This window comes from Panthera leo, chromosome C1 (assembly GCF_018350215.1).
Source record: "Panthera leo isolate Ple1 chromosome C1, P.leo_Ple1_pat1.1, whole genome shotgun sequence".
Taxonomy (NCBI): Eukaryota; Metazoa; Chordata; class Mammalia; order Carnivora; family Felidae; genus Panthera; species Panthera leo.
The window spans coordinates 175,296,285-175,323,365 of record NC_056686.1 but is presented as its reverse complement, the minus strand read 5'-3'; the positions used below and the strand labels follow the sequence as shown (position 1 = coordinate 175,323,365).

The 27,081-nt window shown below is 35.2% G+C and overlaps 1 protein-coding gene across 8 annotated transcripts in view; it reads left to right on the top strand.

Moving 5' to 3' along the window:
- Nucleotides 1-27,081, top strand: part of COL5A2 (collagen type V alpha 2 chain) — a 387,158-nt gene that overhangs the window by 30,973 nt on the left and 329,104 nt on the right. For 7 of the 8 annotated variants that reach the window (XM_042949421.1, XM_042949417.1, XM_042949418.1 and 4 more), the window contains one exon: nt 25,120-25,221. The exons of the other annotated variant lie outside the window; for it this stretch is intronic. The gene's annotated coding sequence lies outside the window, so the exon portion shown is untranslated. The remainder of the gene's footprint in view (nt 1-25,119; nt 25,222-27,081) is intronic. 8 annotated transcript variants of the gene reach the window in all.

Here is a 27,081-nt window from a genome sequence, read left to right as displayed (position 1 = left end):
ATGGACAGTATGTTTTTAAGGCATTAACAGCAGAAAGGCAGTTGGGAGCTAGTGTTGTGTGAAGGCCCTGCATGCCTTGAAAAGCCAGACGTTAATATGTCTTGCCACTGTAACTGAGAAACACTTGAGAGGATTTTGGCATAAAGGAAAGGCTCTTTAAAGTTCACTTCTTTTGGCATTCTAGGAATAGCAGAGCAAAGAGAAACTGCAAGAAAGGAGGGATAAAAAGCAGTTATTGAAAAATCTAGTTATCACTTTATAACTGTTTTTTGTTGATTAGCAAAGAGTTTGTATCACTGTTGTCTAGGAGAATCCAACTTTAAATCTCTCTGTTACAAACAGCATTCCTCATATCATGAACCCATCCCATCAACCATCATACATTATACAGATAGTGCTTTGACAATGACTCACATGCTAAGAGAAGAAATTAATCTTGTAAAATATAAGTAGAGATGTTAGATTGTAGAAAGATAGGTTTCTCTAGTTTTAACAAGCATTTGGGCTGATGGTAATATTAAAAAATGAATTAACAGGAATGTGTCAAAACTCTTAAAATATGAAAATTTCCAGCTACTATAAAATGAGACATGGTCTAGTCCCATTAGTTATTAGTTTTATTTTATAGTTAATTTCTTTTTAAAGTGTTGAACTGAAGAATAAATATAGAAGTTACCAGGCCTAAGCCTGGACACGTGTAGTATCTTTAGACATACGGAATGAAGTCACAGCTGGAACCAAGCTTCTTTTTGCGTTTTTTCTGTAAAAAGGATTTGGCGATTTTAAAAAAGTCAGAAAGAGGGAAGACTATGAGTTCCAGGGGCACACATAGAATGTTAAATTGGCTCTGCTAATTTAAGAAGCAAATTGGCAATGAGTTTATTTTAATCTACTCTTACAGTAAAGTTTTTCATTTGTCAGAATTCTGTGCAGTAATCAGGAGTAATAAGATATGACTCAGGGGGCAAACTGGATGTAACTAGTATACAGATTTTTCCTTTTACAGATAGATGTGGCATCTCTTTGATTAATTCTCCTTGTCTGGTGACAGTACTGTCAGAGTAGCTACTTAAGCTGCTCAGGTGATTGGATAATTCATCACTAAACTAAATCCAAAGAGAAGATGCTGAACAACGCTTCCGAGCAAGGTTAGAAAATAGGTGGTCCTTCAAAGGATCGCCTACATCTTGGGCCATGTGGTGAGTGTGATTGCTGAGCCCATGACTCCTAGGACAACTGCAGTGAATTCTTATTCTGTCTTACCCCTTCCTCCTTCCACTCTGCTGCAAGGCTGAGTCCAAGCTGTTTATAATATGGGAGTGATTGATGGAGGGAAGCCATTTCTACTGGTAATAGGTAGAATGATTTGCTTCTTTAAGTCAGGGGATGTGGAAGCACATTTTTCCTATAAAGTCAGATGAAGATGGAAGGCATATTCTTTACTGCTAGAGGTAGGGAAATGTAAAGTCTGATTTTGTTTTAAGAATGAGGGAAAAATGACAGATAATCATTTGATATGAATGTGAAAGTTTGGGACAATTAGGAGCACAGGAGACATAACTGCTCTTGTAGAGGATAAGGTCAAAGTCAGTATGACATTTTTGAGGAAGTATTTCTTGATGTTGAACACATACTCCCAGTTGTTCTGGTTGAATCCAAGTCCTATCAACAAAGTGTAAAGATATCTGTTCTTAGGTTCTTAGCCGCATTGGCGGCTTTTGATATCCCATAGTTTTCCTTTCCAGATTTATGTGGAATTTTGAGTTGTTGAATTAAGTTCAGTGTCTAAAATTTCAAAATACTTTATAACTGGATGCATACAAGTAAAAAATAGTTCTATACATTTCAATACTAAATTTGCTCAAATTCCACATGTGAGTGAAATCATATGGCACTTGTCTTTCTCTGACTGACTTATTTCGCTTAGCACATTATTTTATTTTTAAAATAGTGAGAATAAAGGAGTATTATCATGTATTAACATGGCAAAGAGATATTTTAATAAAGGATAAACTAATATCTCAGCTAAACATTAATAACTTACATAGAATAGTTCCTACTGGGAACACTATTTCAATATGATGTCATACTGAGATGCATAATTGATATAAGGAAAACATATCCATTTAAATCACAAGAACTAGTGGCTAATTAGCAACAACATCAATGGCAACAAATTAAACAATTTAGCATGTAGAATGAACTATTGTGATCCAAATCTTTTTTCAAGCAAGTTTTTTTTTTTTTTTTTTTTTTTTTTAATTTTTTTTTTTTCAACGTTTTTAATTTATTTTTGGGACAGAGAGAGACAGAGCATGAACGGGGGAGGGGCAGAGAGAGAGCGAGACACAGAATCGGAAACAGGCTCCAGGCTCCGAGCCATCAGCCCAGAGCCTGACGCGGGGCTCGAACTCACGGACCGCGAGATCGTGACCTGGCTGAAGTCGGACGCTTAACCGACTGCGCCACCCTGGCGCCCCCAAGCAAGTTTTAATATTCTTCCTTTTATATTCCAGAAATAAGACACTTAATGAATACACCTAAAAAGGCTTTATAAATTCATCTTTTCAGAACTAACAACTCTGTTCTTTATACTAATGGAGGAAATCAGGTGGATGCTCTCTGAGAAGAGTATATGTAATATAGCAGATAATTAGTTCCTATTCCTAAAAAGGAATGGAGAGTAAATTACACTTTGTACATCACCTGCTCTGAGTCACTATCTTGCTATTTTGTTCATATTATCATGTTGTTTACCCTGGTTCTGTTTTTTGTGTCTACAATCAGCCTTTGCCTAAGGAACTAGCAAATTAATTTATTTTATTTACTAGGAGCAATGGGTTCTCATTTTAAGTTTGCCAGCAGTAGGTGGAACCATAGCCATAAGTCAGAGATGTTCTCCACAATTCTTGCTTCCATATAGCCCAGGAGCCTATGCAGCTCCAATACTAAACTGAATTCCCTATGTCTGTTAGATGTTGTTCATAGTACAAAGGGTTAGGGGGTATCCTATCCTGTTGAGGTAACAGGATTGATTTCTAATCTAAATCTCAATGCCATCTCAGAAGATCTAGCCAAATTTGAGTTTCAGAGCATTTGTTACTTTCAAAGGAGTGTTATTGCTTTGGATACCTTTCAAAAATAAGTAATTTTTAAAAGTCTTTGAAAACAACAACCACTAATTTCCCTAATGACTTTCCTTTTAAGCCAACATTAATAACTTTGCATTTAAACTAAACAAAACTGATGACCTAAAGGAAAACTTTATTATTTTAAGAAACTAGCTCCAATTATTATAGCAGGAATCTTATCCCAAGGTGACAATTTCAGAGAATGAAAATAGTTCAATTTTAATGAATTCCAAAAATAAATTACTCATGCCTTGCTAATTTAGTATAAGTGGCTCAATTTGCTAAGTAAATCAGGGAAATGGCTTCTAAGTACTGACTACCTATTCTTACCTTTGATGTTTAATTTTCTTGTATTTGGTTACATTGTAAAGTGAAGGCTGCAGTTGGGAACTCATTATTAAGATCATTAAACAACCTGGAACATAGGTGAGCATTGCCCATACTATGTGTTCTTTATAATATCTGAGAGCAGGGCAGCCACTGTGTTTATATAGCTTCTTATCCCAACATTTTATTCCTGACTTATCTCTGTGTGTAGCCCTTACTCTATAACCATTTTCCTCCCTCCCTCCCAACCCCACTGGCCATGCCTGGTTAGGTGGGCATCAGCAGTCAGATTTGATTTGATTCACATTAATTCTAACTTGGTCTGTTCCATTCTTTTGGGGCCTTTTTCTGCATAGGATGTGTGAGCAGTCAAGTTTACCTTTACTCTTTGATCCTGAAGAAATTTTACTAACCTTTGGTAGTTTCAATCGTTATGGCTTTATTTCTTAAAAATAAATATTTTATTTATTAGGCCTGTTTTTGTCCTTGCAAACATTTTTGGCAACTCTTGAGTCATGCCACATAGATATGTTCTGGTGTGACCATGCCTATCTTGTTTCAAAGGTCTGAATCATCTGGGTATATATGGTTCTGATGTGTGCTGGTGAGCTCCTGGGCTTGGGGTGAGTCTAGAGTTACACAGAATCATCCTTTGGGGACCTATTTTATAATCTGCTTTATTTAGGCAGTGTTATAGCCTGGACTTACCAGATTTGGGGCAGGCCCTACAGATCCAGGAGGTTTATTAGAATTTGCGTCTGTTCCAGGGCTCAGTCATCTTGTTCATTAGAATGATAGACCAGTGTGCCTCCATTGACTAATGTGTTTTTCCAATTCAAAATACTTCATAATGTTTCCACGTTTTATGAAATTTACTAAAGGACAAAATGCCTTGTTAGGATCTTACTGCTTGATGCAATAATGTCTTCCTTCCAGTCTCTGGAAATATTTAGATTTACTATAACTCATTAATACTAGCAGGTCATTAGAAGTTAAGATTTCTCATTGTAGTGATACTTAGTTTGGATTGGAATAGCATTTGTTTTCATCAGTGATCCAGTTATTAATTATGATATGGTGTATGGTTGAGGTGTAGGGATTAGGAGCTCTAGATGATTGTATTTTCTTCTTCTGAAAATATAACAGGAATAAGCAATAATGTCATAGCCCCTTTACAAATTTCAAACAGATCATATGTATAGTTGTAAAGCCAAATTGCATTTTTCCAATTTAAAATTTATAGAGTGATTCTACACTAAAGATTGGACTGACAGTTTGGATTTGAGCATTATAGACACTAGAGCAGATAAATTCTCTGAGGAACAAGGTAAAAAAGGTCTTGGAAAAAATTTCTGGAATCTTTATCATTTGTCCATAAAAAGAAGTTTTTGTTTAGTATAATGAATAAAATGTGTCCCCATATTTGTGTCTTCGTATTTCTCTCTGAATCTTACTTCTTCAAAGTAATTTATTAAAAATTCCTAAAATAATGTAGTACTATCATAGAAACATAGAATTTTAGAACCAGAAGATATCTGATTTACAATATTTAATCATAGTTACTCAAGATAGCCTGAGATAGGATGTTAGGAATTGTTCAGTGGTTTTTCCATTAGCATTTCCTGGAATCAGAGGAATTGCCTAAAGCACTGGGGATGATCTTAGGCTGTGCTGGTTAGTATCAGTACCTATAACATAGAAGGGACTTAGAAAATATTTGCAGAATGAATGAATGAGAGAATGAATGAATGGGAGAGAGGAAATATACTGGATGGATTGAGTATACTGGATGGATTCTGTGCTCAGCATTACTATCACTTAATGTTATGAAAATAAAAGGAGCATAATACCCTTTTAGTTTGTGAATGCAGTAAGCTCTTAGTTCCTAATTTTATTTTCCTTCTCCTTTCATCCTATTTGCCTACAGTTTATTTTTTACACATGATATTTTAAAAACATAAATTGTATGCTACCCTATTTCTGCTTTAAAATCTAATGACTTCCCATTGAATTTAGTACAAAAATCCAACCATTCATCATGACCTACAAGTACATGCTTGCCTATGTATCCATTGTCATCCCCCATAGATCTTTTTCTCTCACACTGCATACCAGTCACATTGGCCCTGTTTCTGTTCATAGCAAGCTTCCAACTCAGGACTGTTGTACCGACTGTTCTCTGGACCTGGAAGGCAGATCTGCACATACCTGGCTTCTTCCCATTGTTTAGTTCTCATCAAAGGTCACCTCCTTAAAGATGCCTTCCTTGACCACCCCACCACACTTCCATGATGCTCCCTCTAGCACTCCCTGCCAGGCCACTCTTTATTTGTATATAACAATAATGGCTTCATGATACTGTCTTCCAGGGCAGTCATCTTTAATGCTGTGTCTCAGTGTCTAGAACAGAAACTGGCACAAGTTGAATGAGTAAATGCTGAATTTTTTAAATGCTCTACCAGAAAGAGTCAGGAATGAGCTTTGAAGATCAATCCTGTACCTTGTCTGAGCTCCCTCAGTGCTCTGTGTATACATGTGTAAATGCTGTATTACCTCCTAGCTCTTTACCAGCCCATCTTATTCACCAGTTGTAATCCCTTAGTGGGGAGGGCTCTCTAACATCTCACAGTGCTGGACATATCAGGGGATTTCAGTTATTTGGAGAAAAGATGTTTAAACTTATTAAGCACCTATTTGGCAACATAGAATGAAAACAGATGTTACTTTGGGGTAATATTTATTTAAGGATTAAGGACACAGACTCAGAAAAACTCATATAACCTTGGGAGGTAGTTAATGTGGTAGAGAATGCTGGTTGCTTGCCTTCCAGATCCCTTCTCTATCTCTGCTTCTACTATAAGAACTCTGTTTTTATTTTAGACAACCATGGGTCTAGCAGAAAGATTCCATTTTCTCGCCTTTCTTGTAGCTAGGGGCGGAAAATGATATACCAATAGATGATGTTAGGTGGAGCTTTGGAAAGCTCTTATTCCCCTGTTGGCTTGAAATATTTGGTTACAATATTTTATAATTTCTCCCACTAAGGAGTAGATTCTATTTCCCTATCCTTTGAATATGGGATGGCCTTGTGATTTTCTTTGGTTAATAGAAGGCACATACCTGATAAATTATTAAGAGAATAGGTTTGAAAGCATATTTGAAAGCTTTGAAGGAATTAGGAATTCTTAACCTTTTAAGTCCATTTGTTATATTAGGGTTAGCCCAGGCTCTTTAGGTATAATGTATTTCTTGTCATTACTGCTTAGTGAAGAAATCCCTAATTTCTCTAAGGGGTAATAGACTTGGGTCAGAGAGAAGAGGGGGATGAAGTTCAAGACATAAGAGGAGAGCTAACCTCCTTTTTGGCATGAGGATTGGTGGACAGAAGTGATAGCCAAGAGGCAGAATATGGAACCAATGAAATATGTGTTCTGTTTTTCCCTCTCTTGGCTTTAGCCTGGGTTGAAGGGATGTTTGGGAAGTTGATGGGATGTCAGTGTCATATGGCTCTTTCTTACTACCCTAACTGGGACTCAGGGAGAGGATAGGGGGTTGGGGGAAAGACCCTAGCCAATGTGGGGAAGGAAGGGATTTGGACACTAACATGAGAGATAGTCAGGTGAGGTGACCTCATGGCAGGGGTTGAGAAAGGCCATCAGGCCAGGGCACTGGGTGAAGGCTGCAGGGTAACCAGGAGTTTGAAGCCAGTAAGAATGGAGAAAAAGCTGAGTTGGCTAAAGGAAGAGGCCAATTTCTTCTGGGAACAAAGTCTGAGCCAAAAGAATGGACCATAAATTTGCTGGTCATAAATTGCAACAACAGAAGCCAATGGGGCAAACAGTAACTAGGAGGCCAGGGGACCTCAATTCAGAGACCAACACATGCCAGTCCAAGGACTGGCATGAGGCTGAAGGCCCCTTTACTCCAATACCAGGAGAATACAACACCTAAAATGGTTGTGACTTTACTGGAGGTTGGGCAGGAAGGGGCTCCCATAAGAGGATTTTTATTCAACTGAGAGAATATTACTTGAGCATTACTCGGAGGGTAATGACCAGAATAAATCTCTCTGTTTATATTTATGTCTCTAATATGTCTATATTTAAATCTGCTAGGTATTAGGTGGAGACACAGGAAACAGATTGGTTTTAGACAAAATAAAGAACTTTGGTTTTGCTGCACATCTGAGTTTTTATGTCAGTTACATTTTATGAACCTGTTTTGCTTGCTTGGCTGCAAGAAGAGAATGTTGGCCTAGAAGCTCTCCAAGGCTCCTTCTAGCTTTCCATGTTAGAGTTTCGGCACATTTCCATTATTTGTCAGACTTCTGCGGCAGCCTCCTTAGAGGTCTCCCTACTTCCCAATGACCTTTCCTGAGATTTCTGTCTCTCATAGTAGAGCAAAAACAGACTTTCCCAGATGCCTCTTTATTCATGGGATTTCCCTGCTCAGATGAATGTTGTCTTTAAAACTCCTTTCAGGGATCTTAACACTGTCCATTGCCTGTTCAGTATGAGGCCCTTTGTGGGATCAGATGTACTAACCATATGTTGAAAACTTGATTCTCCTGGTCTTGGTCTTCTTTTCCAAAAGGCATCTCTGGTCTTTCAACTCTGGAGCTTTAAACTGTGCTCAACACTTTCCTTTTTCACATTAGCATCAACTGGCTTTTGATTAGCCCTCCATTATTGTTTTTACACCCTGAAAACAATACCTCAGTGATGTTAGACACACATTTTTATTTGCTGCAAATAACAGCAAAAGTGTGTGTATGGTCCATTTTTCTGAAGCTTTTTTTTCAAGTCACTCCCTGCACGCATCAAGGGACTTGATTTTTATAATTTATGCTCCACTTAAGTATATTCTATGCAGTTCTTCCCTTGGAAGAAAACTCAGACCCCATAACATAACATTTCTGGAGATTGTTCTCTGGTTACTTCAAGTCAAAGAGCAGAGTTGAAGTTTAGTAATTAAAATGTCCAAACTCCTGTGCTAATTAAAATTTTGATTCTGTTTTGTATGTATGGCTCTTTTCCTCTCTCAGAATCAGCAATACACAAGTAGGAAGTTGGGGAAAAGATGGGGGTTATGGTCTTCTCTTTGCTTTTCCCTTTTTCTACTCTTCCTGTGTTACCAACCACATTTTCTGACCCCTCCAGCACCACCCTACTCCTGGCCCAAGCAACAACTGTCCCACTTTCTTCCACTATATATTAGGTTAGTCTGTTCTAACTTTCACACAAATGGGCTCATGTAGTTAGTACTCTTTAGTCTGGTTCCTTTTTCTCAGCCTAATGAGTTTCATTAGTTTTCATTCAAAAATGAGTTTCATCCATGCTGCTTGATTAATATTTTTAATTCTGAGTAATATTATATATTCTGAATATATTAGTTTGTTTACCCATTCTCTTATTTATTATTTTTCTCTGTGTGTTCTTTTGGAAATTGTATAGATTTAGCTTTTATGTTAGAACTATGTGCATTTTAAATTATATTTTTGTGTCATCTTATGTAAGGAATGGGGTTCATTTTTTCCATGTGTATATTCAGTTATTCTGGCACTATTTGTACAAAAGCCTTTCTTTTCTCTCTTGAGTTTCCTTGGCACCATTGTCAAAAATCCATTAACCACATGTGTGGCCCTGTTTAAGAACTTTATATTCTGTTCCACTGACCATAAATTTATCCTTCAACCAACACTATGCTGTTATGATTCCTATAAGTCTTGAAATTAGATTAAGCCTCCAAACTTGTTTTAAAAATTTTTTGGACATTCCCATGTCATTTATTTTTCATGTGAATTTTAGAATCAGATTATTGGGTTCTGATTAGGCTGCCGAGATTTAATTTGTAAACATTAAAAAAAATCCATCCCTTTGCCCCCCTCCTTCTCTCTGCATCAGTTACAATCCAATCTTTATGTAAAATTACCAGTATTATAATATGATGAGAAGGCCATCTATGTAATCAGTAGATGAAATTAAAAAAAAGAAAAACTTTATGGGATAACTTTTAAAAACTTTTTTTCTACTTTAAATTGTGATATTTAATATTTGCTAAGTAACATCTTTAAGCATAAACATCTTAACCTGTTGGGAATTATCTTTCTTTTCTATGGGCAAGAGTCCCACAAGTGGGATTATTGAATCAAAGTTCATGTAAATTTTAAATTTTGTTGAATGAAAAATTCTAAAGAGAATATTGGCAAACAGAATACTATAATGCCTCCAAAGAATAATACATCATGACTAAGTAGAACTCATCCCAGGATGCAAGGTTATTTCAGTATCAGAAACCGAGGAGTTTAATTGTTTACATTTACCAATTAAAGAAGAAAGCTGTATAATTATATCAATAGATGCTGAAAATTTTGAATAGAAGATAGCAGTTACTTATTAAAGGCTAAGTGCAATAAGAATAGCAGAATATGCTTAATTAAGATAAGACTGTCAGAAGTAAATAGCAAATATTGTTCTAAATGATGAAACATTAAATAAATTTCTGTTACCATTAGAAAAAGGACAGAGATGACCACGTCTTTATTATTATTCAACATTATTTTAGAAGTTTTCTAAAATGCAATAGGAAGAAAATGAAAAAATAATGGAAAAGAAAACAAAATTATTTTTCTTTTTCTTGTCTATGATATATCTTTGTATCCTAAGAAATTGTTTTGGACTGAAATGTGTCCCCTCATCCCCTTCCCCATCCCCAAACTCATATGTTGAAATCTTAACCCCCAATGTAGTTGATCATATTCAGAGAAACAAAAGAAGTAAATAAGGTTATAATAAGCTCATAACAGTTGAACCCTAATTCACTATGACTGGTGTCCTTATAAGAAGAGGAGATTAGGACTAGGACACAGACAATACAGATGACCATGTGAGGGCATGGTGAGAAAGCTTGGTTTTCTCCTGCAAGCCAAGGAAAGAGGCCTCAGGAGAATACAAACCTGTCAACATGTTGATCTGGGACTTCCGGTTTTCAAAACTGTGAAAAAAGAAATTTCTTTGGAATTAAGCCACTTGGACTGTGGTTTTTTTTGTTAAAACAGCCCTAGAAAACAAATATAGACACCCATGACAAGTTCATTCGAGTGAAAATGTACAAGTTATAGAATGAGAATTTAGTTAGATGGCTGGATAGAAGATATATATACACCAAAATGTTTTTCTATATTGTTTATGATCACCTATACATAGAAATCAGAAAAATTATAAGTAGAATTAACTGTATGACAAAGATAAATTTTGATATCATGATCTTTAGCCACTTGTGTAAACACTGGCTATTATTTTATTTATTTATGACTGTCTAAAAGGGAAATTCTTTGGCTTTAATACAAAAGCATTCAGCTTTATACCACCTTAAGTTTATTGCTGCCCTGACAATAATTAGGCATGTAGATAGCTGTTTATTTCTTTTATTAAAAGAAAAGTTTAAATTATTGGGAACATTTATTGTTAAGTAGTTATTTGAATTATAATAGATGTGTAAAATTTTATTTTATTTTTGTTAGTATTTTTTTTTAACATTTATTTATTATTGAGAGACAGAGAGAGATAGAGCACGAGCAGGGGAGGGACAGAGAGAGAGAGAGGGAGACACAGAACCTGAAGCAGGTTCCAGGCTCTGAGCTGTCAGCACAGAGCCTGATGCGGGGCTCGAACTCACAAACTGCGAGATCATGACCTGAGCCAAAGTCGGACGCTAAGCCGACTGAGCCACCCAGGTGCCCCAACATTTTACACATTTTATACATTTTAACAGTGCTTGTTCTTCCAATCCATGGGCATGGAATGTTTTTCCATTTTTTTGTGTGTTCTTCAATTTCTTTCATAAGCTTTCTATAGTTTTCAGTGTACAGACTTTTCACCTCTTTGTTTAGGTTTCTTCCTAGGTATTACATGGTTTTTGGTGCAATTGTAAATGGAATCAATTCCTTGATTTCTCTTTCTGCTGCTTCATTATTGGTATATAGAAATGCCACCGATTTCTGTGCATTGATTTTATATCCTGTGACTGCTGAATTCATGGATCACTTCTAGCAGTTTTTTGTGGAATCTTTTGTGTTTTCCACATAGAGTATTATGTTGTCTGCAAAGAGTGAAAGTTTGACTTCCTCCTTGCTGATTTGGATGCCTTTTATTTCTTTGTGTTGTCTGATTGCTGAGGCTAGGACTTGCAACACTACGTTGAGTAACAATGATGAGACACTGTGATGGACATACTTGTTGTGTTCCTGCCCTTAGGGGGAAAGCTCTCAGTTTTTCCCCATTGAGGATGATATTAGTGGTGGGTCTTTCATACATGGCTTTTATGATCTTGAGGTATGTTCCTTCTGTCCCTACTTTCTTGAGGGTTTTTATCAAGAAAGGATGCTGTATTTTGTCAATTCTTCTGTGCATCTATTGAGAGGATCATGTGGTTCTTTCTTTTGTTAATGTGATGTATCACATTGATTGATTTGCAGATTTTGAACCATCCCTGCATCCCAGGAATAAATCCCACTTGATCATAGTGAATAGTTCTTTTAATAGTTGGCTCCAGTTGGCTAGTGTCTTGTTGAGAATTTTTGCATCCATGTTCATCAGGGAAATTGGTCCGTAGTTCTCCTTTTTAGTGGGGTCTTTGTCTGGTTTTGGAATCAAGGTAATGCTGGCCTTGTAGAATGAGCTTGGGGTCTTTGCTGGGTTTTGGAATTAAGGTAATACTGGCTTTGTAGAATGAGTTTAGGGTCTTTGGCTTTGGAATCAAGGTAATACTGGCCTAATAGAATGAGTTTGGAAGTTTCCTTCCCTTTCTATTTTTTGGAACAGCTTCAAAAAAATAGGTGTTAACTCTTCTTTAAATGTTTGGTAAAATTCTCCTGGAAAGCCATCCAGCCCTAGACTCTTGCTTTGGGAGATTTTTGGTTACTAATTCAATTTCTTTACTGATTATGGGTATGTTCAAATTTTCTATTTCTTCCTGTCTCAATTTTGTTAGTTTGTATGTTTCTAGAAATATGTCCATTTCTTTCAGATTCCCCAATTTATTGGCATATAATTCCTCATAATATTCTCTTATTATTGTTTGTATTTCTGCAGTGTTGATTGTGATCTCTCCTCTTTCATTCTTGATTTTATGTATTTGGGACCTTTCCTTTTACTTTTTAGTCAACCTGGCTAGGGGTTTATCAATTTTGTTGATTCTTTCAAAGAACCAGCTTCTGGTTTCATTGATCTGTTCTACTGTTTTTTTTTTTTTGTTTGTTTGTTTGTTTCGATAGCATTAATTTCTGCTCTAATCTTTATTATTTCCTGCCTTCTGCTGGTTTTGGATTTTATTTGCTGTTATTTTTCCAGCTCCTTAAGGTGTAAGGTTAGTTTGTGTATCTGAGACCTTTCTTCCTTCTTTAGGAAGGTCTGGATTGCTATATACTTTCCTCTTATGACCCCCTTTGCTGCATCCCAGAGGTTTTGGGCTGTTATCATTCATTTGTTTGTGTTATCATTTTCATTGGCTTCTATGTACTTTTTAATTTCCTCTTTAATTTCTTATTTAACCCATTCATTCTTTTTAGTAGGATGTTCTTTAATCTCCAAGTATTCATGGTTTTTCCAAATTTTTTCTTGTGGTTGATTTCGAGTTTCAAAGCGTTATGGTCTGAAAATATACATGAAATGATCTTGATTTTTTTGTACTTGTTGAGGGCTGATTTGTGTCCCAGTTCATGATTTATTCTGGAGAATGTTCCATGTGCACTTGAATTCTATTTAAAAGCTGTTTGAGGTAGGAAAGATATATCAATGATGTCATTTTGCAACTTTATTCACGTTTTCTCATTCAGTCTTCTTTGTGCCATTACTGCACAATCTTTTCCATATATAGAAGGCTGCATGAGATACCTCAATTATTTATCATCTTGACATTATCTGTGTACTGCTCCATCTTTTTTTGTGATTCTTCCATGATTTTAAGTAAAATGTCAAGAACTATTACTTTACTTTTCACAGAATTGATAATACCTTTTAAAAACATTTAAGCAATATAGAAATGTACAGATAAGATAACAAAGTACCTTCACATCCCACCTTTTAGAGACAGATATAAATATAAGTAGAATGACTTTTTAGCCATTGCTCCATGTATACATAGTGGAGAAAAAGGAACCCTTGTGCATTATTGGTGGGAATGTAAATTGGCATAGCCATTATGGAAAACAGTGTGGAAGTTCCTTAAAAAAATAAAATTAGGACTCTCATATAATCTAGAAATCCCACTTCTAGGCATATATCCAGTGGAAATTAAATCAGTATCTTGAAGAGATATCTGCAGTCCCATGTCATTGCAGCATTATCCACAGTAGCCAAGATATGGAAGCAACCTAAGTGTTCATCAATGGATGAATGGATAAGAAAGATGTGGTATATATACACAAAGGACTATTCAGCCAAAAAAAAAAAAAAAAAAAAAAAAGAAGAGAAAAGAAGAAGAAGAAGATCATCTTACCATTTGTGACAACATGGATGAACATGGATGAATGTGGGAGCATTATACTAAATGAGATAGGCCAGAAGAGAAAGATAAATACTATATGATCTCACTTATATGTGGCATCCAAAAAAAATCAAATTCATAGAAACAGAGAATATAATGGTGGTTGCCAAGGAGTGGGAGTGTGGGAAATGGGGAGATGTTGGATGAAGGGTACAGACTTTCAGTTATAAAATGAGTAAGTCTGAGGATCTAATGTACAGCATGGTGACTATAGCTAATAATATTATATTGTGTATTTGAATGGATGTGTTAGCCAACTTGATTGTTATAATCATTTCACAATGTATACATATATCAAATCATCACATTATACCCTTTAAATATATTACAATCTTATTTGTCAATTATACCTCCATAGAGCTGGGAGGAAAAAAAGAACAGTACTTAGAGATGTTGTATCTTTTGAGTTTGTGCTACAAATTATAAACTTTATCATCTGGCAGTTCATTTGGCAGAGTATTATAAAATACTTGGGTCATACTTTTACCTCAAGAACTTTGTAGATGTCGCTCTATTCTTTTCTGGCACTAAAGTTTGCTGGTGAAATGTCTTGAGGCTAGCTTAATTTCTTAATTAGGTTATCTATAGGTGACTCATTTTATTCTCTTCCTAAAATGGTGGATTCATTTTTTTTAAATCCCGTATTTAATATAGAAAAATGATCAGATGGCATAAATACATGTATAAATTATAACAAGATCTATATTAATTATGCTTTTATTATTTTAAAATTCTAGCTTTTAAAATTGTCTATTCCATTATGCTTTTTCACTTAAAAATTAGGGATAAAAACAGTCAAATTTCTCTTATACTTTTATATTTATTTTTTGTAGTATGTTTGGTCATTTTATACTGTTATGTTTCAATTCTAGTTTTAGCTTTAAACCTTTACATCTATTTTTTATTCAGCTTATTTAAAAAATATTATGTAGGTTAAAACAGTTTACTATTGTTATTTTTAAATTTCTATTTACTTATTTACTATTTTTACTTTTTAGTTAATTTAAAGTAAGAAGGAAAAGTTTTGGGTGACAGTTTTGAACTTAAGCACAATCCACATTCCAAATACGGGAGATTAGATGCTCTATTTCACAGTGGTAGGTTCTGGAACAGCTCATCTACCTAGATAGACCCCATTATCCCATTCCATTTATCACTGACATTCTTAAAATATTTCATGTGAATGATTCTGAGAACTCACAGACCAAATTCCTTGCAATAAAGATAACCACCAGCTATGTGATTGGCATTTTTAACTGCTGAGACTTTCTTTCACCATGTTATCCTTCCCTTTAAGAGGAGTTACATATTCTAAAATCCATAAACGACCAGTGTATATTGAACAAGTCAGGTTAAATAAATGACCACTGAGGAAGTAGGTGGGTAATTCCAATTAGGGAAGAATCTTAATAATGTCAGTGATTTAATTTCACACAAAACCTTCGTTCTTACTTACTTTTCTGGGAAGAATTATAGAAGAGGTCTCTGAGGTTATAGCTTTGTCAACTCCTTCCAACACTAGCGTGCCACGCAAGGAGTTGATTGTCAACATGGTGTACTAGAACATATATAAGCTTGGAGTTATGAGCCTCAGAATGAAATTTGGTTTTGTCACTTAGTATGAAAACTTGGACAAGTTATTTAACATTTCAGAGGTTTGTTTCTTCATGTTTATAATATGATAATGCCTAATTATTATGAAAATTAAATGAAGCAATGTCTGTAAAGAACCAAGGACGTAAAAAATACTCAGTGTCAGATACCTTTTCTTGAGCTGGAGTAAATCCCAAATACCTTTGAAGAAATGTTGTTTTGCTTTAAGTACCTTTTACTTTGCCTGTCTGTGACCTTTAATAATGAGATGTCAACATTATGATCTGACAGTTCATTTACCAGAGGCTAAGGGTCCCCTTTCATCTAGCCATAAAAAAATACCTGCAGAAAATGAAAGTGACATTGCTGTGGCAGATAAATATACTGTTAGTATAAAAAAAGTTATTATCATCAGAGGAAGGAATTTTGCCCTGAGGGTTTCAGTCATTCAGATTAAATAGGAATTTAATTTTAGGAATTTCAGTGAAACTGCAGCCTTGAATCATTTACTTCTCTTTTATCAAAAATGTTAAATCTGAAGTTTATATGTATGAAAAATTGTTTGAAAACTGGGTAATTCATCTGTAGTCCTTGGGAATTATGGATGGGCTCCAAGGGGTCTGTGAACTCCCTCAAATTGTATACAACACTGGTATGCATGTGTATTAGTGTCCTGAGAGGTCTGTAGTATTCAAGTGATTCTTAAAAGGGTTCAAAGGTCACATAGAATTAAGAACCACTTCTTAAATTGTCTGACAACTGTCTCTGGAGAAATTGGACTGTGAGAAGATTATTTTTGGACCATACTAACTTAGCCTGATGTGTAATCATCTTCTCTGAGTTTTGTTTTAAAAATATGCCTATAAAATATAATAAAATAAATAATAGTCATAGAACTCTTCCAGAAAACATTTCCATATAATTTCCACGTAATTTTCCAAACATATTTCTATATAATTTCCAGAAAATTATAAATATAATTGTTGAGGGGAATGTTCACTTTTTACTCAGTGTTTCATCTTTCACACATAAAAGTTTCGGCGAGAACTTTGTTTTAGAATTCATTGTCAGAAATATCTCCTTCCTCTTTGTATCTGCCATGTTAGCTTTTTTCCCTTTTAAATAAGAATTAGATTATTCATTCTATATATTATAGTATATTATGTTATGTTATATTATATGTTATGTTATATTACGTTACATCGTATTATATATTTCTAGTATAGTTAACATACAGTGTTACATTAGTTTCAGGTGTACAATACAGTGATTCAGCAATTTCTTACATCACCCAGTGCTCATCATGACAAGTGCATTCCTTAATCCCCAGCACCTATTTCCCTCATTCTCCCCACCTCTCCTCTGGGAACCATAAGTTTGTTCTCTATAATTAAGAGTTTGTTTCTTGGTTTGTTTCTCTCTTCCTCTTTTCCCCTTTTTGTTTGTTTTGTTTTGTTTGTTTCTTAAATTTCACATATGAGTGAAATCATATGGTATTGTTTTTCTCTGACTGACTTATTTCGCTTAGCATTATACTCTCTAGCTCCATCTATGTTGCAAATGGCAAGATTTCATTCTGTTTTATGGCTGAATAATATTCTGGTGTGTGTGTGTGTGTGTGTGTGTGTGTGTGTGTGTGTGTGTGTGTGTATGTGTACACCACATCTTCTTTACATGTTCAGTCAGTGGACACTTGGGCTGCTTCCGTATCTTGGCTATTATAATTAATGCTGCAATAAACATAGGGGGTATGTGTATCCCTTTGAATTAGTGTTTTTGGGTAAATACCCAGTACTGTGATTACTGGATCATGAAAGAGTCTATTTTAAACTTTTTGAGGAACCTCCATACTGTTTTCCACAGTGACTGTACCAGTTTGCATTCCCACCAAAAGTGCAGGAGGGTTCCCCTTTCTCCACTTTGTCATCAAACCTGTTTTCTCTTATGTTTTTGATTTTAGCCATTCTGATTGGTGTAAAGTGATATCTCATCGTAGTTTTGATTTTCATTTTCCTGATGATGAGTAATGTTGAGCATCTTTTCATGTATCTGTAGGCCACCTGTATGTCTTTGGAGAAATGTGTTCATATCTTCTGCCCATTATTAAAATTGGATTATTTGGTTTTTGGCTGTTGAGTTGTATCAGTTCTTTATATATTTTGGATACTAGCTCTTAATCAGATATGTTATTTGAAAATATCTTCTCCCATTCAGTAGGATGCTTTTTAGTTTTGTTGATTGTTTCCTTAACTGTGCAGAAGCTTTTTATTTTGATACCGTCCCAATCATTTATTTTTGCTTTTATTTCCCTTGCTTCAGAAGACATATCTAGAAAAGTGTTGCTATGCCAATGTCAGAGAAATTACTGCCAGTGCTATCTTCTAGGATTTTTATAGTTTCAGGTCTCACATTTAGGTCTTTAATCCGTTTTGAGCTTATTACTCATTCTGTATTTCATTTTTACCTTGTTTTTCAGGCAACTAAAAACCAGAATTTAAACTAAATGACAGAATCTAAGTTGTTCTTAAGAATTTTCTATTTAAGGGGCACCTGGGTGACTCAGTTGGTTATGTGTCTGACTTCGGCTCAGGTCATGATCTTGTGTTTCGTGGGTTCGAGCCCCACATCAGGCTCTGTGCTGACAGTTCAGAGCCTGGAGCCTGTTTCAGATTCTATGTCTCCTCTCTCTCTGCCCCTCCCCTGCTAGTGCTCTGTCTGTCTCTGTCTCAAAAAAAAGTAAACATTAAAAAAAATTTTTTAAAAGAATTTTATATTTCATTCATCTGTTACATGGCAACAATTTTCTATTTTTTTTTCTTTAATTTTTACTTGAGAGAGAGAGAGAGAGCGAGCAGGGGAGAGGGACAGAGGGAGAGAGAGAGAATCTTAAGCAGGCTCCATGCCCAGCACAGTGTGGAGTCTCACGGCTGAGAGATCATAACCTGAGCCAAAACCAAGAGTGAGACACTCAACCGACTGAGCCTCCCAGGTGCCCCAACAAGTTTCTATTTCTAATTGTATTTATTATATGGGATTTTGCTGTAAACTGTGTCACATATTTTATATAAACAGTAGGATATAAATATATGTACATTAAAAAAGAAATCAATTTTGGAACTGGGCATATTGGAGTAAAGGAGGGGAAGATTTCCTTCATCACAATGATCAGAAAATAATATTCTTCAAAGAGAGAATCATAATAAAGGCGGAGAACTTATGTTATAATATATTATAAGTAGATCATTTATGTTCAAGATTAACTCAGATACCTCTTGAAAGAAAAGGATATGCCCAACTGTTGGGTGCCACTTATGCCTTTAAAAAGTGGGTCAACTGTGACTCATAATCACAATTCAGGCCTCTCAGAATAACTCAGCACATTTACTCAGTACAAATTATTAAATAAATGGTTCACAAAAGAAAAAAATCATGTATCTAATGTGTTTACTCTATAATGATGCATGATTCTTTTCCTTTCAAATAAAATCACTGTAGTATTCACAACTCCTTTCAGGGATGGGGAAGGAGGAAAGAGTGGAGAGATTAGGATGGGTAAATACAGAAGCTGCAAGGTTCTCACTCATGAATCAGACTTGCAAAAATAGCATAGTTAAGAATTTCATAATGGCATAGCAAGATTAGTGTGAACCTAAGAAAGGCTCTTGGTAAAACCTGGATTCATTTCATGTTAACGTATAATTGGTTCAAATGTTCATTTATTCATTCAAAATATATTTGTGGAGTTTCTACTTTGTATAATTACAGTTGAAGAAATGGGACACAGACATGAAAGCACCAGTGTTTCTTGTCTTTGAGGATCGTGTTCGTCATTTATGGGAGATCAGTAATAGTATTATGATCTAGTGAGAGCAACTAAGTCTGTACATAGTGCTCCAGGAACATTGGGGTGACAATGATTGACATGCCCAAGTTGAGAGAAGGCTTCAGAAAAGCCAGTTTTTCCCTGGGTCTTGACAAGTAGGAATTGTAAAGCAGAGGAAGGAAGGGCATGGAAGGCAAAAGAAATGACTTTCCAATGTCTGGGGATGTGAAAAGCCATACTGTGCTTGAGTATAGTCCAGCATAGTTGGAATGTAGCGTATGTTCTGGTTGGCACATGGTAGAAAGTAGGGGCAGATGCAGCTAAAGTGTTTGGACTTTGCCCTGTAAGATAAATTTTAGTCATTTAATTATTCATACACTTAATTGATGAGGTATGTATTAATTAATTTCATAATTTTAACACAATAATAATATTAATCACTATTTATTTAAGAAATTTAGAGTCTTTTCTACCTGTTCTCTAATACTGGGATTGGACCTCTGCATAGCTTGTAAAGTTGTGGACATAATGCCTTTGTCTTACTCATGGACGAACACTTATTATTTCGCATATTACAAGTGGATGTATGTGCTTTGCCTGTGTTAATGATTATCAAAGGAAAGGTGGAATACTTATTCCAATATTTATTCCATTTAAACTGACAACTACCGGCACACCTGGGTGGCTTGGTCGGTTAAGCGTCCGACTTCGGCTCAGGTCATGATCTCACGGTCCGTGAGTTCGAGCCCCGCGTCGGGCTCTGTGCTGACAGCTCAGAGCCTGGAGCCCATTTCAGATTCTGTGTCTCCCTCTCTCTCTGCCCCCTCCCCTGTTCATGCTCTGTCTCTCTCTGTCTCAAAAATAAATAAACGTTAAAAAAAAAATTTAAACTGACAACTACTAAATTTAGGATTTTTCATGATTGCATAGATACATAAACTCGAAATTGTAATAACTTTTCTATACCCGAGAATACAAATGTACTTATGTTCCTATGCCAATATTTATAGAGTGGTTGCCTGGAGCATTGTTTTGAAAAAGATTCTGAGATTGCATCTGGGTGCAGAGGGAAAGAATACTATAATTGATTAGCAAATCTTCTATGTGCCAGAAGAGGGGAGTTGCAGCCATGTTTTTGTTGTTCTTGGTTATTGCACTTAACCTGGGGCCAGGTTAAGATTTCGCTATTTATGCCACAAATACATTCTATTTTGTTTTTAAAACATACCAAGAATATGATAAAAAGTTAGCCAACTGTAGTAGCTTGGAGGCCTCATCTTCTCAGAACTTATGCTGGGTAAACTATGGAAGATATGATGTATTTGGTGATGGAATAATTACATAAGTTTTTCATTGTTGATAGTGAGTCTAGAAAAGGATAAATACATAAAGAAAACTAGAGTTTAAAATGGAAAGTCTTAGAAGGTGATCAAATACCAGTATTAACCAATAGTATAAAATGCAAAGATTGTAAGTATAAAAATTCAAGTATTCAATAAAAGGGAATCAAGGAACAAAATAAAGTATAATATTTTATTAAGGCCATAAAAAGCAGCCTTTGCTTACACACACTGTGGAAAAGCTAGATGCATGAAGTCATCCTGCGTACCAGAAAAATAGAAAAGAGCAGAGATTTTATTCTCCCTGTGAAAGACAAGAAGAGTGAGAGCTGAGCTGGAGTTTGGGCTGAGTTGAAAGCTTCCCCAGGACGAGTAGATTTCTTTCTGCTGTTCTGATCTCTGCTAATCTTAGAACTTTGTTAACATGCTAGTAGAAAGGGTCATGCAGAATAAAACTACTTTTTCCTTTTTAGTCACTCCTTCTGAATTCCAGATATCTGATTATTTTCAAATATCATAATTTTTATTAAGTTGTGATATTTATTAACTACTTTGGACCTACTAAGATCTTTGACCAATTAGCTATGAGACTAATTCCAGACCTGTAAGTCTACTGTAATAATAGATAATACTGCACTGGACAAACTTCCCCATTGCCCTAAAACCCAGACTAACTTGAGAAATTAGAATTCTCTCTATAAGGATTTAAACATTGATAAACTGTACAACACACATAAACAAAACACAGACATCAAACTAGTTGACAGAAGAAGCCATTATTCCATTTTTGAAGGTAAGAAAATAATCATAAAATCAATAAATTATTGATGATCTCTACACATTACTGCTCAGTAAATAAAAATGGGGTCTTCAACCTATCTAAGCAAAATATAGTTATGAAGTAATGCTATCTGGTAAAGCAGATTGGTGTAGAAATAAATAATAAGCAGTTCAATAATTCTTATGTTCATTTAAAATATCTCAGTAATTACATTTTGTACTTCTGCAGACTCATTCTTTTTTTTTTTTAAGTTTATTTATTCTTGAGAGATAGAGAGAGACAGAGCATGAGCAGGGGAGGGGCAGAGAGAGAGGAGGAGACACAGAATCTGAAGCAGGCTCCAGGCTCTGAGCTGTCAGCACAGAACCCGACGCAGGGCTCAAACCCATGAACCATGAGATCATGACCTGAGCCGAAGCCAGATGCTTAACTGACAGAGCCACCCAGGCACCCCAAGTAGACTCATTCTTAAGTAAATACAGGCCTTCTAAATGCCTGTTTCCTATTTTTATTAGCTTACATTTTAATTGTTTTCGATTCATGTACTTAATATAGGTGAATACACATGTATATATTTATAAATATTTGGGGTAAACTTACATCTTGGTATATAATATTTTCTTTACACTTTGTTCAGAACATATTTGACAATTAAATCTCCTAAGCGGTCATATTTCCTGTTAACTTTATTGAAGATTAAGATGCTTCATTCTCCTTTGTTTGGAAGGTATTTTTAAACAAATCAATAGTGTGAAAGGACAATTTGTAATCTGTTATACCTTGGTGATTTATATGTTTTTATTTATTTATTTATTTATTTATTTATTTATTTATTTATTTATTCATAGCTTCCTTAGCTCACCCATAGCTTAACCCAAATGCCCACTTTAAATTTGGAGAATACATATTGTATTGAGTACTAAATATTCATCTTAGAAGATTTTTGAGTTGCAATGCTTTTAAGCACAACAAAAATTCTTTGTAAAAATTCTTTAAAAGCTCCAGCTATCCTTTAATTTGGTGCTCTTCATATAATACTAAGGAAAAAGTGGATCTTTGATAATTTTTTTAAGCAATGCTTCCATTAACAATACATGTTCTGGGGTGCCTGGGTGGCTCAGTTGGTTGAGCATCTTACTCTTGATTTTGGCTCATGATCTCATGGTTCATGGGTTCGAGTTCCATGTGGGGCTCTTCATTGACAGCTCAGAGCCTGCTTGGGATTCTCTCTCTGCCCCTCCCCTGCTCATGTACTCTCTCAAAAAACGTAGATAAACTTAAAAAAAATACATGCTCTATAAGTGTGGCTTTCCAGTTTTTCCATAAAACTGATCTGTAGCAGTCATTTAAAAAATATGATAAATTAAAATTCAATAAAGATTATTTTGAGGTCATGGTCAATTTCTAAGAGTGATAAAGGGTAAAATTAGACCACAGGAACGTCAGCACATAGGAATCTGAATCTTTTCCCCTCAAGAAATCTAAACTGTGAGATTGTCCTAGGAAAGAAAAATATATGTGAAAAATAATTTATTAATTTAATATTTAGCAAAATCTGTGCCCTACTCGGTGCCTTGTCACGCATGCACTATACCAAGTGTCATTTCATTTTTCATATTCTACTTCATAGTCAAATATTCTTTCTCAATTCACAGTTGTCCTTTGACCAGATACTTCTTCCATGACTGTTTTCTCAGATAGGGGTTTATGCATGCTGCTTCTCATTCCTTTATAGGGTGTTTTTTTGAACAAAAATGAAATTGGTTTCAAGGATAAGTTCTGTCACGTGTGTTTTCACAGCAAAAACAGCACATCGTCCCATTGCTTAAAAAGAAAGAAGTTCAAAATGGGCATCTAGAAGCTATGCCAGGGCCTTAGGCACATGGGGGATTAAATGCATTTTGTGAGTTGGAGATACTTTTGCTTACAGGATACAGGAATAGTAGAACTGATTAACTTTATATATATATATATATATATATATATATATATATATATATATATATATATATATTTTATCTCTTTCCTATCTTTTCTCCCCCGTCCCCATTAGCTGTGTTCTTTTTGTGTTCTTTTAGGATTTAAGCTTCTCATATTGAAGTTAGTTTCACATGATTCTGAGATCATAAGTATATGTCCCTGCCATATTTCTTCCCATACACTTCTTATTGATGTCATTCATAAATATTACTTTGAGTTTGATTATTTGTAGCCATCTAGAAAGCCTGGCACAAAGAAAAGTGTAAAGGGATTTTACTCAGTAGGAACTTATAAGACAAAAATATCAATTTAAATGGAAGAATGCATGCTTGTTTTGAAAAGTAGAAATGAGAGAGGTTCCTATTCTTTGTGGGTCTTAGTCCTCAGTGCTCATACTGAAATTCTTTTCAGATATCTTTCTTAGTTGATGGATATTTGGACAGCAGAGAATACCTAGGTATCTTTGTAACTTTTGAGGTTAACCCAGTTTGATAATCAGTAAGATGATCAATAAATGTTTGACTGAACTGAAAAGAACCTTTTGTAGTTATCAAGCAGTAACTGTAAGCAACACTGTAATGCTTGGGACTGAAAAGGCTATTATGAAAATTGAAAGAGTCATATTTTCCCTGCTGAGATATTAATATCTGCTTAGCTTGAGCAGAAAAAAAGGGCTACCTCTGGGGAGGGGTGAGGTAATGTAGAAATTAATTTTGCCATGAAATGATCCAGAACAATCTAGGGCATTCTGAAGTTAGTGCCAAGTGTAGCATATGAAAAACTGTTTTTTAAAACATGTCAACTTTCCCAAAATATGAAGTCATTGCCTTTGGTACAAACTGATTGGCTTGCAAAATTCACCCTCTGGAATAGTCCTAACATCAAATATGAGGGAGTGAGTTCATGAAAGTATTCAAGAAATAAACCTTGTTTATATAAATATAATGAAGTCTGCAAACATAAAATGAAGTAATAAATCAACATGTCATGTTCTTTAAAATGTGATTTTAAAATATATCCACTTATGCAAAAATGCTTAATCAGAGGTAAAAAGAAGGGATACATTCCATTTTATAATGATTTTATTTTTGGAAAAAATCTGTATTTACTGTTTTGCTAATGATGTGAGTGATACATGCTCTTTGTGAAACCCTTAAACAATACAGAAGACCTTAAAATAAAAAGTGAAAAATCCTCCTGCTAATCCACTTGCAGAGATACTGCCACTTATAGCTTCTTAAATAATTACAGAATTTTCTCATATACGTATAAACAAATAGTACAAGATAGACTTTTCTCCATTTTCAATGTTTTATTTATATATAGTATGCAAACTGGATAAAAGTATTTTAAAAAGTTTGAAAAAAATGGACATACATGACCTTGAGATATATCCATGAAATAATTGTATATTATTTATAATATATGGATTTTAGCTAATCCTGAATCAATTTTAAACATTTCACTGAATTGAAAGTAAGCACTCTGTTAATGGTTAAAATTAGTGCCATAATAACCATCCTGTACTACCAATCTCAGAAAATTATAAACTATAGTAAGTCTTTGTGAATGTGTACTGAACACTTCACTCTGTTCTAGGTGTTTTCCTGTTTTCCACCAATTAATTTAACCATTGCACCATTTCTGTGGAGTAGGATTAGGATTCTCCATTTATAGTTCTAAAAACCCGGCACTTAGAGGGTAAGTAACTTGTCCAGTGACTTCAAACTCTAGCATATAGTGGAGCCTGTTTCCATTTTATTCTTTTTTATTGAAATCCTGTGTCCATCCTTAAAAGGACAATGAACTTTATTCAATATTGATGTTTAAGTAACTAAAGAGTGAATATATAATTGAATTTTCTAAGAACATAAATATTAAAGCCTATCAGAATATAAGTGTTAAGAGAACAGAAGCTTTTTCTTCCTCACTCTTTTGCCCCTCTGCTTTTAGGCCTAAAGTAAGTATTCACTTAAAAAAATGTTTTTTAACTTAACAGAAGACCATGGGGGAGGGGAAGGAAAAAAAAAAGTTAGGGAGGGAGCCAAACCCATAAGAGACTCTTTTTTTAAAAAAATTTTTTTTTTAATGTTTATTCATTTTTTGAGAGACAGAGACAAAGCATGAGTGGGGAAGGGGCAGAGAGAGAGAGGGGGACACAGAATCCGAAGCAGGCTCCAGGCTCTGAGCTGTCAGCACAGAGCCCGACCGGGGGGGCTTGAACTCACAAACTGTGAGATCATGACCTGAGCCGAAGTCGGGCGCTCAACCAACTGAGCCACCCAGGCGCCCCATAAGAGACTCTTAAAAACTGAGAATAAACTGAGGGTTGATGGGGGGTGGGAGGGAGGGGAAAGTGGGTGATGGGCATTAAGCAGGACACCTGTTGGGATGAGCACTGGGTGTTGTATGGAAACCAATTTGACAATAAATTTCATATTAAAAATGTTTTTTAATGTTTATTTATTTTTGAAAGAAATAGCACATGTGCATGCCCCCAAGTGGGGAGGGACAAAGAGAGGGAGACAGGATCTGAAGTGGGCTCCACACTGACAGCAGACAGCCCAATGTGGGGGGCTGGAACTCAAGAACTGGGAGATCATGATCTGAGCAGAAGTTCTATGCTTAATTGACTGAGCCTCCCCAGGCACCCCTCATTTTTTTTAATCAATGAATTATACATTTCCACATCACAGTTAGTTTTTTTTAAAGGACCTATAGCTGAACTGCTTCTCCTTTCCATTAGTGCATACATTGTACTGAACACAGGTATTTAATAAGTAATTCAATCAATTGTATAATTCCAGTCACTGAATAAATGCTATGAAGGAAATGAAGTATGGTTTAGGTATATAGATTTGTGTGTGTGAGTATGTGTGTTTGTATAAATAGGCTATTTATTATGTATGTGTTATGTTGTATGTCTTATATGTGTATGTTGTATGAGTGATGGGTGTGAGTGTGTGTATATTATGTCTACATTTTGTGTGCCAGTCGTGTGTATGTATGGATTGTGTGCATTGAGTGTGTATGTGTATGTTGTACACAAGTGTGTTTTATTTTAGATTGAGCAGTGGGCAGAGATGTTTTTGAAAATGCTTTATTTAATTGCAGACTAAAAGTTTATGTTGTTAGAGTAAGACTTATATAATTCTGTTGGCTTTAAACTATAAATGTGACGGCGAGGAAAGAACTAATACGCATTGAACGTCTTCTACTTTCATATATTATTTCATTTAATTATTACAGTAACTGTATAAAGGAGATGTTGTTTGTATCCTATAGATGAAGTAGGGTGTGAATTAGTTTAGGGCTACCATGACATCAACAGGCTTAAGAAGAGGGATTCAAAATATATTTCTCTTACTCCAGATTCCATTGCTCTTTCAGCTTTACCACACTGCTTGTCTTAATCAGTTTGGGTTGCTGTAACAAAATACCATGTACCGAGGGGCTTAAAAACAACAGACATTCATTTTTCACAGTTCTGGAGCCTGGGAAGTCCAAGATCAAGGCCCTGGCAGATTTGGTGCCTGCTGAGGGCCTACTTCCTAGTTCATA